Source organism: Podarcis pityusensis (assembly GCF_964106645.2).
Source record: "Podarcis pityusensis genome assembly, chromosome: 6".
NCBI classification, from domain to species: domain Eukaryota; kingdom Metazoa; phylum Chordata; class Lepidosauria; order Squamata; family Lacertidae; genus Podarcis; species Podarcis pityusensis.
Window position 1 is genome coordinate 59,274,529 of NC_138030.1, and position 17,252 is coordinate 59,291,780.

General features: G+C 45.6%; 1 protein-coding gene across 1 annotated transcript in view; it reads right to left on the reverse strand.

Moving 5' to 3' along the window:
* DAB1 (DAB adaptor protein 1) overlaps positions 1-17,252 on the reverse strand; it is a 644,236-nt gene that overhangs the window by 559,315 nt on the left and 67,669 nt on the right. Inside the window, exon 11 of the mRNA XM_081011790.1 lies at positions 6,306-6,864. The gene's annotated coding sequence lies outside the window, so the exon portion shown is untranslated. The remainder of the gene's footprint in view (positions 1-6,305; positions 6,865-17,252) is intronic.

The window sequence follows — 17,252 nt, forward strand, 5'->3', positions numbered from 1 at the left end:
CCGCCCTGAGCCCGGCTTCGGCTGGGGATGGTGGGATATAAATAAAATTTATTATTATTATTATTAATTGATTCCTGTCTAGCTAGTAGCCACACAGGACACCAGGACTATCCCAGTAACCACAGTCAGTATACATAAGTTACTTGCAGGCAAGTTGGGGAGGGGGTTGCCAGTTTCAAGTTGTGAGGCAGCACCACCATGAAATCACATCCCCAGCCTCCGTTGGGTGCCATGTTAGAAATAAAATGGGAGCTTTCACACATGAGGCATATATTGATTTGATGTCCTCTCACTCCATATGCCAGCAATGCGGAACTTGTGGCATTCCAGGCATTGTTTTGATAATTTATTAATCTCCTTCTACACAATTTCTCAAGGTACTATACTATAATAAATTGGAAAAAAAAAACCACCCATAAAAGCCCCAGTAAATACATTTTGAATTAAAATAAAGCAATGCAGAATAAACACTCAAATTATTTGACTCTAACTCCCATCCTTCCTGGCCATCAGCTATGCTTGGTGGGGATGATGGGAGTTAGAGTCCACCAACATGTGGAGGTCTGCAGGCTGCCTATTCCTTTTATCCATTATTGTCTGGTTGTTGTACATGTGGAAGAAAAAGTGGAGGAGTGGCATTGGCAATAGAAATAAATAGATGGCCAGTGCACAGTTCACATTTGCTGTACAAACCCAATTTGATGCTGAAGCCACTCTAAGCCTCATGTGAGAATTTCCAACTCCATAGCATCAAAAGCCAACCTTAGGGGCTGCTCACAGGACCACATCAGCAAATTGTGTCCATGGGCAGAAGTCCTGCATATATTGCTGTAAAACGTGCATCCCAAAAGATGGCTATGGCTTTAGATACACTGCCATAAATGCTCCAATACAGCAATTAAAAAAATGACAACTCAGTCTTCTACATAGCCATGAAACAAAAAGGAAATGAAATATAAAATATGTAAAGTAATGTGGGTGGTTGGATTCCCTTTCAGATAAGTAGGGCAGGATGTGGAAAGCCCTGAGCACACACTGAAGCATGCCATGTATATGTCAAGAGAGCCACAGACCCTTAGGGTGAAATGCACACTGATCAAAGTAATCTACTCTGAAGGAAAGCAAAGCACTCATTTAATCCTTAATTCAATCTCTCACATAAAATGCTAAACCCATTTCTGACTATTAGTTCCCCATGCTAATCTTCCAACATTTTTTCCCCTTGAAAACGTAAAAAAAAAAAAAACCAACCCAAAAAACCCTTAGCTAAAATTATTAATCAATATTTAACCCAGCCAGGGCACCAACTTGGATTATTCCATTATTTCCCCCACAATTCCTTTCGGCAACAATTGAATTACGTTCACTTCATTTTCTTTCATAACAAAAGAATTTAGCTTTTGTGATACGACTTTGGATTTAGCTATTCTACCATGGTGAAGATTTGTTAGGATAAGCATTCCTTATGATAAGCATTCCCCATATTCATAATTCCCACAGCCTGTCCCTTACAAACAAAGGTACTAATATGATTGCCCCATAAGTTATCAAAGGAATCCTTGCCTTTTAAACAGCTTAGAAACTATTATTTAACTTTAAAAGGAGGACACCAAGCCTGTCTAATCACATCTGCAACACAAAAGTAGACAGTGTGCACCACACATGTCCCATGTCTAAACTGGGGACTTTGTCCCATTGCATAGTGGAATGATTCAGAGCCACACTCAATGAGTTGTTTAGGTTGGCCGGTGTTGGTTTTTTGTTTACAAAATTGCTACTGCAGGATTTGGGGGGATGACCCAGATTTAGAGCACAGCATGGGGAAGATGAGTTAATCCTTTGCTGTTTGGGGCTGCTAATCCAGGACAAAACCTTCCCTTAGTGCAAGTGCAACTTCTCCTGTGACCAATTGGGTTTGTATGTATAGAATATGGATCAGAATCAAAGCAGAGGCAAAGAGTTAAATCTCTTTTCTCTCCTCACTCCCCCCATTGTGGTCTTCATCTGGACCAGGTGCTCCTGCAGCTACTAATTTGTAAACAAAGCTAAACATGCAAGGGCCAAAGCGTCATGGCTAGTTTGCTCTTCAAAATATATCCTATATCAATGAACTTGCATGGACATATACTTTAGATCACCTAGATGGACCAATGGTCTCAGTAGAAGGCTGTGTCCTTTGTTCCTACATCCTTTCCTACATTTCCTCTCAAATTCTGTTCTATCCAGTTAGCACTGTGCATCTCCCACTCTGACACCCACTTCAGATGTTATCTAAGTGGGCCAGTTGTCCTTGGTGCAAGGAGATGTATTGGTACCATTCCACATTTCAACTGCACCACTTAATCCTCCCTTTTTCTCATCTATTTTCTGAGCCTCTTCAATGGCAAAATGCAATATCCAAAATGGTTCCTGCTGCACATTTCGAGCATGAATGGTAGCCATTATGTGTGCTTTGTACATGGGTGGGACCTACAGAAAGCCTGGCTGACACTTTCAGTATTTCTTCATCATTTGGTAAACAAGACACATGGCCTGCCTTAGCTGTCAAGCAGGAATTCATGTTGTATGTGGTCAAAACTCTGGAGCTTGATTGGTGCCCTTCTTCAAATTGGCGGGGGGGGGGGGATGTCTGCTCCACAGGAGTTAGCAACACAAGAAACTTCCTCCTATCTGGTTACACTGTCCCTTCAATACAGTATTTTTTTTAGTTATTGATTTTTTAAAAAATATTTCAGAGCCAAGAGGAGCAAAGCAGATGCAATTTGTCCATGCACAGTAAACCAATCTGCCTAGCAAACCTTTTTAGTATCGTAGTTAGTGCTAAACCTAGATTTGAAACTATGGGCAAGCTTAGAAACAGTACTTTTTAGCCAGCTATACCTAGCAGCTAGAATGGTGACTGGGGAGCGGCCGCCGAGACCACATAACACTGGTCTTGAAAGATCTACATTGGCTCCCAGTATGTTTCCGAGCACAATTCAAAGTGTTGGTGCTGACCTTTAAAGCCCTAAATGGCCTCGGTCCAGTATACCTGAAGGAGAGTCTCCACCCTCCATCATTCTGCCCGGACACTGAGGTCCAACACCAAGGGCCTTCTGACAGTTCCCTCACTGTGAGAAGCCAAGTTACAGGGAACCAGGCAGAGGGCCTTCTCGGAAGTGGCACCCTCCCTGTGGAACGCCCTCCCACCAGATCTCAAAGAGAAGAACAACTTCCAGACTTTTTGAAGACATCTGAAGGCAGCCCTGTTTAGGAAGCTTTTAATGTTTAACAGACCACTGTATTTTAATACTTTGTTGGAAGCCACTCAGCGTGGCTGGGAAAACCCAGCCAGATGGGCAGGGTATAAATAATATATTATTATTATTATTATTATTATTATTATTATTATTGAAACTGTGAAATCAAACATTACTATAGATCCCCAGACACAAAAACAAAAACCCACGCACAATTTAAAATTGTCCTAATAACGCCAATATAACTCTGCCTGACTACCAGGTCAAAGGTAGTGTTACATTGGCTCATTCACTTGCCCGTTCCTTTCTGTCCAGAATTTTGAACTCTGCTTGGCAGAAGCTCTCCACAGTGTCCAGCACAGGTCATCTTTCCCATCATTGTCTGACATTTTTTAAGCAGAGATACTTCAACTTGGGACCTTCTGCACCCAAGGCATGTTTCACACAATTGAACTTTGACAGGTCTTAGATCACCTTTTCCAGTGATACGAATTCTTTGCAAAAGGTATATCCAAAGGGTTGGTGTGGACTTATCTTTGCAATCAACACTGTGCCCAAAATTTCCATGTCAAGTGTAATGCAGAATTAGCCCTGCTTGCTGGTATCTGCAAGATGGATATAGTCCCCAATCTTCTGAAATCATGACATGCATCTGTTTTTGAATAATGCATTTGAAAAACACTGTAACAGTATTTTATTTTTTTCAAAAACTGAAGACTAGAATTCAGAACTGCAAAACAAGTCACTTCATCTGTGCTAGTCATCAATAGGAATCGCCTGGTGTATATAGTTAAAGGTCTGGAGCTCAAAGACTAGCCTTAAGCATCAAACCATCAAAGGGTTAAGGGGTTGACATGTGAATAGAGAAGAGCTTTGCATTTGGAATCTGTTCCTTTGCCTCTCAAGAATGAAATTGTGGATTTGGTGTCAGACAACTGTCATATATATTGCTGCCTCTTCACTGACTGAATTGAATTTGATGTCTCAATGCAATCATGTACAATTTAAAAATAAGAGGATATTTCAGAACAAGCCTTAATATCTTAGAAATTGCCAGCTCAGTAATCCTTCAGGAATATCTTCTTCCTTTCATCCCGACTTTCCCTTTGTACTTATTGTTATTTAGTCCTTTTTCATATATTCGGGGGAGATATGGTAGCAAACTGTTCAGCTAAGAGTAATGTTCAGCATGCACCCACTCTCCTCATCAAAGGACTACAGAAACGAGACCTCCACTCAAATAAATACACACAAATCAAGGAGGATGCTATCCTTAGGATTCATTTGAAAAACCAGATGACCTGTTGCCAAAATTATGTATAGGTATTTGAAGTATGCTAGACAGGTTACATTTACGTTTGCCCCTGGTAAATGTAAGAAACTTTAAAGAAACAAAAAATCATCAATTTAGCCTAGATTTATTAAATCCAATGCTATTATTTTCTAGAGAATTACTTAAGTCTACTGAAGATGAGGCATGAGGGGGCTATTTGCTCCAAGGACCTTTTTAATATGGCTGTATTGTAATGCTGCAGTGCCAGAACCTCTGTAGCAATAAAGAGGAATTCCTCTCTGAACACAACTTAGGAACCACCATTCTATGTGTCCTCTTTTAATAATGCATTTATTTAACAATATTGGTAAAAATAATGGTTCTCATCAGATGTAACACTTTAGCCTCATCCCCTTTGGTGCTGCAGGATTTTAAACACACACACAAGCACACATACACACATAAAGCAACCACACACACAAAATTACAAACAGAATATATAAACGAGTAAGATACTTGGTGACCAATAGTCCCTTTGGCCTCTTTCCCTATTTTTTGCTTCAGAAAGTACTGGTAAAATATGTTTTACTGCTGCTATTGAAGATGTGAAACCCTTGGGGTATATCTATAGTTGATGCACTTTGATGCTTGTTAGAAAAGCCACTGAACAGAATATATGTACTAAGGCAGAGCTTTAATATCTGGGTGTATACTGTAGTACATTGCCAGTCAAATCCCCACACGCCCATACCTAATTATTTTCTTACAAGGTTATGCCTAATTGGCCACTAGCCTAATTGATTAATCATCTGCATTTTGGAGAGACATCGAGAAGCCGTGTGAAGGGCAGGAAAATATTTATTCAGGTACAAATGTTAAAACCAATCAGAGATGCCTAGTAACACACACACACACACACACACACGAGAGAGAGAGAGAGAGAGAGAGAGAGAGAGAGAGAGAGAAGCTTGACTGGGGAAGGGGGACCTAATAGTGTAAAATCAGGAAGTCAATAACTCCATGCATTTATCCGTACCATTTTCAGAAAGGTGACCAGAATGTTAAGTAAGTTGCTTTGGGTCAGACATGCAGGAGTTAAAGGATCCCGAGCTTGTATGGGGGAAAGATCCCACCAGACACACTCTGGATTCACATCTCCACATTTGCATAATAAAATGTACCTTTCCTTGTGATTTAGCCCTTGTGGCAAAGGCAAAGGATAAATGCCATGCTGTCAGACTCCAGCCCCTTCCCTGGAATCTCTGCCTTTGCGTAGAACTTACTCCAGTCACATACAGCTAGGCTGACAGCGGCAGGTTTTGGGCAGTCTTGAGAGTGAAAAGGCAAAAAAACATGAACTTCAACTGAAATTAAGGGCTATCTATGCAATCCCACAACACCCTTCCAGCCCCACCTCTGCAAAAAAAGGAGAAAAGTTAATAGGAATCCTCGACCAATTCTCAATGCCACTTGTACCCCGCAGGATACTGCATGCCTGGTACATATTGCAAAGCCTCTTTGAGGCATTTCTGCATTTTTTCATCCCATCACCAGCAGTGTAGATGAGCCCTGATCTTTTCCAAATCATAACCATCCTAAAGGGATTGTACCAAGAAAAGGCAGAAGAGGCTAATTTAAAAAGAGGGTTGTACAGGTACATGAACCAAGGATGCCAAACAGCAATATGACATTTAATCAAAACCACAAACTCGACAAAAATAATCTTTCCCCCTCCTCAGCCCTTTACTTATTTCATCTTCAAAGCAATCAGAGGAATATAACTTCTCTCCTACCTTCAGACAGGCTTGCTTCCTCATCTGCCCCCCTACACATCCTCTTGTTGCAGGGGGGAAATGCTCCCCCCCCCCGGTCTTCTGTTCCTAAAACAATATGGACAGTTCTTTATTTTCTTCTGGGAGATAACCCCTGTGTGTATGTATATATATCAGTCAGTCTGCATGAAGTAGAATCCGTAGATCCTGAAAGCAGAAGCACTCAGAAACGGGTATCCTAGTGAGAAAATCCTCAGCAGTTTCAGTTCAGTGAGAGCATCTCCTTCTCAGCAGCAGAAGCAACAGCAGCAAAGGCAGTGCTTCTGGTACTCTGCAGGCCACATCGTTCATACCTTATACATCACTACCACATTCCTTCTAATAGGAGAGCACAATACAGCGTCTCATCGCTGGCTGCCCCTGAGCTTTCGCTGTGCAGTTGCATTTCTGCATCTGAACTGTTCTTAATCATTCCTGCAGTCTCCATCTCATCAGCAGGCTATTTGTGTCTCAGCAGGAGTAGCAAAACAAGCATGTCATCACCTGGAGGTTAGGCTCACCCTGCTCATTAGGTCTGCCTCTAAAAAAGAGAGAGAAAGAAATCTTTGTGCATGTGAAAAGAGCAAACGGGCTCAGTGAAATCCATTCTCCACACCGGGGCAAATTCTGCACACACATTATTCCCACAGTGCCGGTTGATAAAGGAATGTCAGAAGAAGGGCTTAAAATATCTGTTTTGAAAAACTCCAGATCTTTGTAGCAGGCTTCTCATATGGGGGGGGGAGGTAGAAGAGCTCTCTAGACGCACAAAAAGTATGTTTATTGGTGCACAGAAATCTGTTTATTGAAACCAATGTATTTGCGATACCTTCTGTGCGGCACTCTGTGTTCTAGATGTACTGCTTGTCATGTAGTTGATTTAGGAAAATAAAAAACTGGCTTGCAGGGATATGAGTTGAATCAACCCCATGGAGGCTTCAAACCTTCATGCCTGCTATGTTCCTGATCAGAAACACATAATCACACACACACACACACACACACACACACGATGCCTGTGATTTCTAGCAAAATCTTGGCACTAGTGGACACTTTCCTCCCATCCTGAATTGCAGGTGTGAAGGACCCTGGATCTGATTGGTACTGTGAGGGATCAACAGGTTAGCCCACAAACAGGCTACAGTCCAAATCTAGCTTGAACCAGACACCCACAGCTGCCAGCTATTTGTCAAAAACAACAACGGGGGGTTGGCGGGACTACATGAAGCATGTCCTGCACAGCCAAGTCTCAGGCTTTGAGGCCAAAGATGAAGGAACCAGAAACATCACACAATCAGAACTGTGCAAGGGGAAAGGGTGTGTGGGTGTGTTTCTAGCTGCCTTTGCCCTTTCTTTGGAGGACGAAGGTCCGCAGTGAGGAAATTGCTATACTAATCATATGGGGTTCTAAGTCGCAAAAGAAACCAACAGCAGACTGCACACTGCAGACCTTCTTGTCCAGCATATAGAGCTTGGTGGGACCAGGCAGCCAGAATGCAAAGGAGGAGACATGACAGAGGGGGTAAGCACACCTCCACTTTCACCCTTACTGCAAAAGGACAAGAAAGACTGAATAAGGCTTAAGAAGGAAATACAGTGGTACCTCGGGTTAAGTACTTAATTTGTTCTGGAGGCCTGTTCTTAACCTGAAACTGTTCTTAACCTGAAGCACCACTTTAGCTAATGGGGCCTCCTGTTGCCGCTGCGCCGCCGGAGCACGATTTCTATTCTCATCCTGAAGCAAAGTTCTTAACCTGAGGTACTATTTCTGGGTTAGTGGAGTCTGTAACCTGAAGTGTATGTAACTTGAAGCGTATGTAACCTGAGGTACTACTGTATTCAAAACACTCCTGAAGGAGTTATTTGAAATATATTTGAGTCAATACACTCATTTCAGTGCACTTGGAAGTTTAACCTCCCCCCCTTTCCTGGATTTTGTGACATTTTCCCCTCTCCCCTGCCCTTCCCCACCCCACCCCCAGCTGTTGCCGCTCTTCCCCCTCCCCCTCTGTGCATCTGTTTACCAACTCTGTTGTGTATAGCAGATATAAGCGAACCTGTGACTCTCCATATGTTGCTGGACTTCCATCAGCCCCAGCCAGCATGGCTGGTGGTCAGGGATATATGAGAGTTGTAGTTCTGCAATATCCTGAGGGCCTCAGGTTCCCCACCTCTGGTGTATAGGCTGGGTTATAAATCTCAGTAAAAATATGCTTTTAGCAGTCAGAGCCAAACAGAAGTGAGGCCCGGTCACTGAATTTCATTCTGGGATATTTGATTCCTGTCACCTCTTGCCACTTCCCTTTGTGCCTAAGTAGCATATCTGACTGAAAAACCAGAGAGAGAAATGAGTCGCTTTGAATCACATGGTCTCTCCATTACAATCATATAATGATAATGCCTTGTTTAGCTAGAGCTCAACACTGCTGTTAACTGAGAGAACCTAGTGGGGTGGGGAAGAGGTGCTAACTTGAATAAAATATTTTGGGGTGGGGGGGCAGGTAAGCCCCACCCCACATAATCGATAACAAGATGCAGCACACACATAAACACAATTTGAATGGCAGTGGCCATCAACTGGCAGGGTTGTCGCAAGGGACCTCAGCCCTTAGGGGTTGGCTCCTGTGGTGGTGGGGAGGGGAGGGGAACAGAACAAACAAGGCTGACCCAATACATTTGAGGGTCTGAGGCAGAACAGAAACATGCTTCCCCTCCCCCACCCAGTCAAGTTACATAGTATCAGGCTAGTAAAGTTGCTTTAGCAACTGAGCCAGAAAATCTCACAAAGCGTGTTCTCCCTAGCAGAGAGCACGTGTTGCGGTTGGGAACAGGCCACCCTCCAGTGACTAGGCAAATTTAGTTGAATCCCGACCATTTAAATGGTTAAACTGGGTTGCTGGGGTGTTTTGATTGTTGCCAATTCGGAGGAGGGGTCAGAGTCTATATATACAGGGGCCAGACGTTGGCACGGCCTCTTGGCCGTTTTGCATCGGATCACATGGAGCACTTGGACAATCTTCTCATTGTCTGGTTACATTTCTTTATTTCTTTATTTTCCCCTTCTTTTTAATCCTCTCTAGTCCCTTAAATAATTTAATTCCCCCCTTTTCCTGTTCAATTTCCCACCCCTTACCCTACCCCGTAGGAAGATTCTCCCTGTATCTGTGGCTTGCCTTTCCCAATAGGGAGAGAGCCCCCGTTAGGGGCTTTCTTTCACAAAAAGGTTCCCCCCATTTCTCTTGTTGAAATTGTGGGGCTAGTCAGGGCTGTTCCCAGCTTAGCTGGTATCACTTTCGTTTATAGTATCCCCGAAGGTTGGCTTTATGGCTCCCTGTGCCTCCAAGGACTATGAGCACTCTGTATATGCTCTTGAACTATGCTGTTTCTGAACAAGTTTATTTTCTTTAAGTTTGTTTTGCCCTGATAGTGGCGACTGCCATTTTAGAGATGAGCCATTGTGGCTTAGTGGCTAAAGTGTAGGACTAGGACCTGGGAGACAGGGTTCATATCCCCCTCTTAACCATTGTTATAACAAAACAAACTGCTCCTTTTGGGCTATTCTGTTGCTGGGTAGTTCGGCCCATTTGTGATAAAAGAACTTTGGGTTTCTTGAAGGGGTGCTTCCCTCTAAAAGGGCAAGCAGGGATACCTGGACAAGCTGTGGGCTACCTCAACTCTGCTATTTCACTGGAAACATTTATGCCTGGCCTAGCAGGTGACCCTAGGGCTTTGCCCTAGAATTCGATGGCCTGGAAGCGTTTCCGGCCTCAATAGTGTCCCCATGTGGTCCATGAAGCATTGGTTTCACTGGGTCAGCGGATAGTGCCGGTAATGCCTAGGTTGCAGGATTGGTCCCTGTATGGGACAGCTGCATGCTCCCCCATTGCTCTACCTGGACACTTAAGTCCTTTTGGTGGTTACCTCACTGCGAGGGATGTAACGGGCGCCATGTTTGCAATATGCAACTGGGAGAAAGCACCTTTGCGTGCGTTGCAGAGCACGGCGCTGCACGGGCTGCAATTGCATTGCATTGCTAGGAGATTTGCAGTTGCATTGCACGGAGGGTGTGTGCATTGCATGGAGGGTGTGTGTGCATTGCACGGAGTGTGTAGTTGCATTGCACGGAGTTTGTTGTCGCATTGAACAGAGGGTGTGCAGTGCACGGAGTGTGTAGTTGCATTGCATGGAGTGTAGTTGCATTGCATGAAGGGTGTGTGCATTGCAGGGAGTGTGTAGCTGCATTGCATGGAGGGTGTAGTTGTATTGCACAGAGTGTGTTGTTTTGTTTTGTTTTTGCATTGCACGGAGTGTGTGTGCATTGCACGGAATATGTAGTTGCATTGAACAGAGGGTGTGCAGTGCACGGAGTGTGTAGTTGCATTGCATGGAGTGTAGTTGCATTGCACGAAGGGTGTGTGCATTGCAGGGAGTGTGTTTTGCATTGCACGGGGTGTGTAGTTGCATTGCACGGAGGGTTTGTGTGTGCATTGCACGGAGTGTGTAGTTGCATTGCACAGAGCGTGCTTTTTTGCATTGCACGGAGTGTGTAGTTGCATTGCATGGAGAGTGTGTGCACTGCACGGAGTGTGTTTTTTGCATTGCACAGAGTGTGTGTCTGAAAAGGAAGCTGGCTTGGCGGCAGCTTGGTTGGGACTTCTTTAGGGGTTCTGGCCAGCATCGGCCCTGTAAATTTACATATCATGATGGCAGCACAAGATGCCCCCTGCCCAAGCAGGGGCTGGAAGCTGGCAAGCAATAGCTCAATACCTTTTGCCCATATTCCCATTTTTAGGGATCCAGTTGGATATCGTTGCTAAAACATACCACTTGGCTATGGAGAAGCTGTCTGCCTTGAAGGAAGTTAATTTGTAATACTTCCTCTGTAGCAAGTGATGCTTCACCAGATCCGATCTTGCTGGGTCACTTAACTAATCTTCCCACTAGGCCAGGCTGCCTAGATTTCACCCCTCCCATATCCAAGAATCTCCTGAGGAGTCTGCTGATTCTCCAGAGAGGAGGAGGCGTGTTCTGGTCTCTACTTATTCTGCTCCAGCACCAAGTCAGTCAGTCAGTCAGTGTCGGAGAGGGAGAGAGACTGAGTGTTAGAGATCATGTGTAGAGATAAGGTTGCTGCTAAGGGCAGCTGCAGACACTCAGTGCAGTGCAGCATTTATTTATACTTAGACCTATTAAGCTCTGTATATAGTTTGTATAGTTGTAGATAGAATAAAGAAGATATTCTACAGAGCTGCTCTCCGAGTTGTTTATATACTCTGCTAGACTCTGCTGTACTCTGCTGTGCGACGACTGTCCTTTTGTTGGAGTGAATCCGGTGCTCACAACTCTAAGCTGTGAGTCCACAGCACTTTGACCTGTTCCTGTGCAGAAGGTGGTCTCTGGAAGTGCTACCCAGCTCGCCTAGCCCAGTCGGGGCTGAAGTGGATGAGTCCAGTTGGTGGCACTGGCTCAAGGGCGATGCTGACAGAGGTCCCCTTACCTTTGTGTATGCCTACCAAGTGTGGTGAAGGCAGATATCAGGCGATGGTAGCAATTCCTGAATGTATGCAATAGTAGTTCGCCATGGCAGGATACCTTGAACCCGCTCAGGGATTTTCAGGTTCATGCTGGTGCTGCTGGATCTTTGCCCTTTGGTTTTATTTCAAGGGCTGCTGGTGTGCAAAGCTATGGCCTCAAGCCTGGTGTGGTGAGGCAATCATGTGACATAACTTTTCTTGAGTTTTCCCCATTGTAGTAGCAGTTCACGTGGCCCGAGGAGTTCAGTGACCATCGGATCTGCTTTTGGTCTGATAACCAGGTAGTGGTGAGCGTCTTGGCAAAACAGTCCTCATGCTGTAGCACAGTCTCTGCCCCTCCGCTCATGCTTTCGAGCTGCGCCACTTAAGGTTTAATATTGTGCTTTCTACTCTCCAAATTACGCTGACACTATTCGATTTTCAGATGAAGCGCTTCAGATCCTGGGCTCCAGACTCAGCTATTGCCAGACTTTTCCAGACCTGTGGCATTTTGACAACAATTAGTAATTTCAGAGAGCGGCAGCTTCCATTTCCCCTTCTGCTTTTACCTCTTATGGGAAGGCCTGGATGGATTTCTTAGCCTTAAGCTGGCAGTTCTCGGCCATTCAGAAGAATTGGTCCCCATCCTCTGAGCAGATCCTGCAGTATTTGGTCCACCTGCTGCAGATTGGGCATGCGGTTATAACTATCCGAATTCAGTCCGCTGCAATGTCTGTTACATTGAAGCTTTATTTTTCAGAGACCCTTGTATAAAGTTTGCAGTGCGCAGGGCCTTGGAAGGTTGGAATAGGCTCCAACCTCATAGGACAGTGGGCAGGAAGTCGGTCAATTTTTACCTATGCAGTATCTGCAACAAGTTAAAACTTGTCTGCGGGTTAAAGATCAAGGTGAGACTCCTTTCAGGAGTCCATTGCATTTTCGCACTGAGGGTTGGGGAAATGGTTGTTGGAGCCAGCACGGGGCTGAAAGTCTGGAGGCTTATTGCTTCAGGACTTTTCCTTATCCTTTGGAGCTTGTCATTAGAGTTGGTAACTCTAAAACAGACTTAGTGGGCAGGAGTGCCACAATCAGGCTTCCCGCCACAGGTGAGGAGGGCCCTTGCCCGGTTATGGATAACAGAATATTTGGCTTTTTATTCCCTGGGGGCTGGCCCGCTCCAGTGCATGAAAATGGGTTCCTGTTAGCCCGGCATCAATGTGCTTACGTCGTGCACCAGTTATTACAGCCTGCGGCTTGCTTACCGCTGTACACTCCTCATTCCTTACGATTAGGTGCTGCTGCAAAGGCTGCACACTGGGGGCCTGTCAGTAGACAGGATTGTGAATACGGGTCATTGGAAGTCTGACGCTGACAAGGGTTATATCAGGAAGTGTCACAATGATGTCTGTGCTGATGCTTGTCTGTTATTTCCTTTTTTCATAGGAGCAGCTGTGCACATTTGAGCCACAGCATTGTACACTAGGCTGGCAAGCATGTTGACGAGTTTGGACTGGGGCGCCATCTCAGTCTTCCTGCCCATGTGAACATATACTGGATGTCCAGATGGGGAATGCTTTGGGAGGAGATCCTTCCTTTGGTGCGGTTGAGTGTGACCTCTGCAGGTCCTCCCGCAATGGTGGTGGTACAGCTGGGCGAGAATGTTTGCTGTCTTCCTCCAGCATAAGTTTGCATTCCTGCATGCAAGAGGGCTTGGATTGAGTTGATGGCAGCTCTCCCTGGACTCAAAATAATTTAAGGCATTGGTTCAAGGTGGTCTGGAGGGGGGGTTGGAGCACCTGTCCCCTCCAATGCGCAAAGATGTTCCATTAAGGGAATCCAAGGATTCGCCATGCTTTTGTCGACCCCTTTTGAGGGGTAAGGCCATGCAAGAGTCCCTGGGAGCATTTGGGGTGAGCTTGAGTCTGATCCTGGTTCATTGCTCCCCCATGCTGTTTACTGGAACTGACGATATGGTGGGGCCCAGTCGTCAGTGCTGCCCTGCTGAGGTCAGGTGCAGCTAGTCGGGAACCAATGCCTAGACAAACTACCACCGAGCAGGCCTGAAAGCATGTTAATAAGGCGGTGGATAATAGAATAAAATAAATAAAGTAAATAAAATAACAAATAAAATAAAATAGGTCCTTGCTTTAGGTGGTTCTGTAATATTGCACCCTCCTAATTTTCTTCAAGGCTATTGCCCTCTTTAGGGCAGATGGGGTGCATCTTTCCCCTATGGGGAACGACACCTGGCGGGATGCGATTGCCTTGGGATTCATTGCTCCCCCACAATGTTTGCTGGTACTGACGATATGGTGGGGCCCAGTCGTCAGTGCTGCCCTGCTGAGGTCAGGTGCAGCTAGTCGGGAACCAATGCCTAGACAAACGTACCACCAAGAAGGCCGGAAAGCATGTTAATAAGGCAGTGGAAATAAAATACAGGTCGTTGAAATCGAATGCATTCAAAGATTATGTTCGTTAACATTATTGGTGTCTTACAGTTTTTGCTTGTTTTATCTTATTTATCAGGTTTAGCGGTGACCCGTGTTTGGATTGTGGGGCACAGTATCGTCCATTGGGCTGGCGTCGCAGCACGGCAATCTGGATTGGGTCCAGATTTCGGCTTTCCTCCACATATTCGCTTGTCTTGGCTGTCCAGACGTGGGATGCGCTGGTCGGAGTTCCTGCCAAGTATCCGGAGGCAGTTGCTCTTGGAGGGGCCGCCAGCTGCTATTGTGGTGCAGCTTGGTGAGAACGACCTGGTGCCCATGGACTGTTTGTCACTACGTGCTGCAATTTTGGGTGACCTGGAGACGCTGCGTGCAATGGTGCCGACAGCGAAAAATTTTGGTCAAAGCTTTTGCAACGCTGCGTTTGGAAGGGCAGTCGTTGCCCGGCTGCCACTGAAAGGGCCAGAAAACGCATCAATTCTGCTGTGGTCAAAAAAGTTTTGGAGCTGGGTGGCGATGCAATTTCCCACCCCGAGATTCTTTTTGAGAGGCCATCCTTTTTCCGAGCTGATGGCATGCACCTTTCCGCTTCAGGGAATGAGGCTTGGATTGGTGCGGTGGTGACCAAGCTGAGGTCTTGGTTGGGGCTGTGAGTGGTTTGGCGGTGAGCTGAGGGCTCCATGGCGGTTAGGCATTGGTTAAATTGGTGCTTGGAGGGGTAAGTGCCTACCCCTCCAAATGATGCGAATGGGAATTCCGTTAAAGGAAATCCAGGGGCTTGCCATTCTTTCGTCCTTGTCCCCGGAGTCGGACTTGGGCCGTGCAAGCCCCACAGGAACATGAGGGTGAGAAGTAATGGTCTGGTGCCCAGCTTTATTTCTCACCCAATACTTGTTTCCCACGCTGGCTTCCGCTGGTGTCCGGAAGGCCAGCTCTGTCCCTGAGGGCAAGGACAGATAGTCATAACCAATGCCTAAGCAACCACTCACATTTTTGTATTTGAATAAAGTTGTGGCCAAAATTATGCCAAAAACCTTAAACAAAAATTGATGTGTGAAGTGTGAATTATTGGGGGGCTACTGTGACTCAACACGCAAAGCGTGTTCTCCCTAGCAGAGAGCACGTGTTGCGGTTGGGAACAGGCCACCCTCCAGTGACTAGGCAAATTTAGTTGAATCCCGACCATTTAAATGGTTAAACTGGGTTGCTGGGGTGTTTTGATTGTTGCCAATTCGGAGGAGGGGTCAGAGTCTATATATACAGGGGCCAGACGTTGGCACGGCCTCTTGGCCGTTTTGCATCGGATCACCCGCCCTCCCTCCCTTGTTTAAGGGGGGTATTGAAGGATTGCTTGACCTTGCTATGCCTGTCATGGGGTCGTTCGCCTTGGTGCGAGGGCCTGGTAGGAATTTTGCCATCTGGCTGATTGGCTGGTGCCATTTGGTTTTTGCCTACTGCGTAGCAAATCGTCACAACTTGTAAGGTTGGCGGTTAGGCATTGGTTAAATTGGTGCTTGGAGGGGTAAGTGCCTACCCCTCCAAATGATGCGAATGGGAATTCCGTTAAAGGAAATCCAGGGGCTTGCCATTCTTTCGTCCTTGTCCCCGGAGTCGGACTTGGGCCGTGCAAGCCCCACAGGAACATGAGGGTGAGAAGTAATGGTCTGGTGCCCAGCTTTATTTCTCACCCAATACTTGTTTCCCACGCTGGCTTCCGCTGGTGTCCGGAAGGCCAGCTCTGTCCCTGAGGGCAAGGACAGATAGTCATAACCAATGCCTAAGCAACCACTCACATTTTTGTATTTGAATAAAGTTGTGGCCAAAATTATGCCAAAAACCTTAAACAAAAATTGATGTGTGAAGTGTGAATTATTGGGGGGCTACTGTGACTCAACACGCAACTTCCTCTCTGCTGTTTGGCAATAACAATACAATAATAAACACAACAACTGATCATTTTTTTGCCCTTTCGTGACACCCAAAATGAACTGCCAGTCTCAGGACTCTGCCTCATAGGAAACAAGAAACAGAATAACAGCAAAATGGAAGGATGTGTTTCCCTCAGTGCTTCCTTCTTCAGACACGACATTGCTGTAGAAAAAGGAAATGCCTTTTGAGCCCATACAAACAAACTTTCAGCCACACATTCGACCCAATTCTGAGAGGAACTCCTTTCCGTTGTGCCTTAGCATTTGCTCTCTCTCATTTCTGTCGTATTAGAACGACTGGAAAACTTACAGCTCCTCTTAGCCATTCTCCCCTCCGCAGACCCTGTTGTTTTACCCTTTACTCATTTGAGTAGCCAACAACTGAGCACAACGGACACATATACCATAAATCAAAGTGTCATACTGGAATGTTCCTGTTATGTATGTGGGCATTGTAGGCCGAAGCCAGGCTGTATGCATGATACTGCAGGCCTAGGCCTTGATGCCTCCTGGAGCTAAGGAGCTTCATCTGCATAACAAAAGACAGAGAGGATTCTCAAACCTCTACTGACATTTGCTGGTAGCTGGCAGGCAGCCATTTCCTGCTGCGATAGGGCCAGTGTTATGATTCGCTAGTCATGGCATAAAGCAACCTATCACAGGCAGGCAGGCGTGTTGCCCTGGGCCTGCTTAAGGTGTATATATATATACTGGGCTGAGTGCCCCTGTTTGCCATTCTTGTTCCTGATGTTCCAATAAAGCCTTTTTGAGCTGAATCTTGGTCTTGAGTTGTGCCTGAACCCACCCACACTTCAGTTCCATCACATGAGACTTTTAGCATGTGCAGAGGAGGCGTAGGGGTTTGTCAACTGACTCTCAATTCCATGCTCTGTCAAAAACCTTGGATCCCAAACACATGCTCTCACTTGATTACCTGGACACATTGCATTGTTGGAAAAATCACACCCGCTATGTTCCACCCTTCCCTCAAGCTAGATGCATAGCACAGAAGTCAATTTGTGTGACTTTTAATAGCAAGGA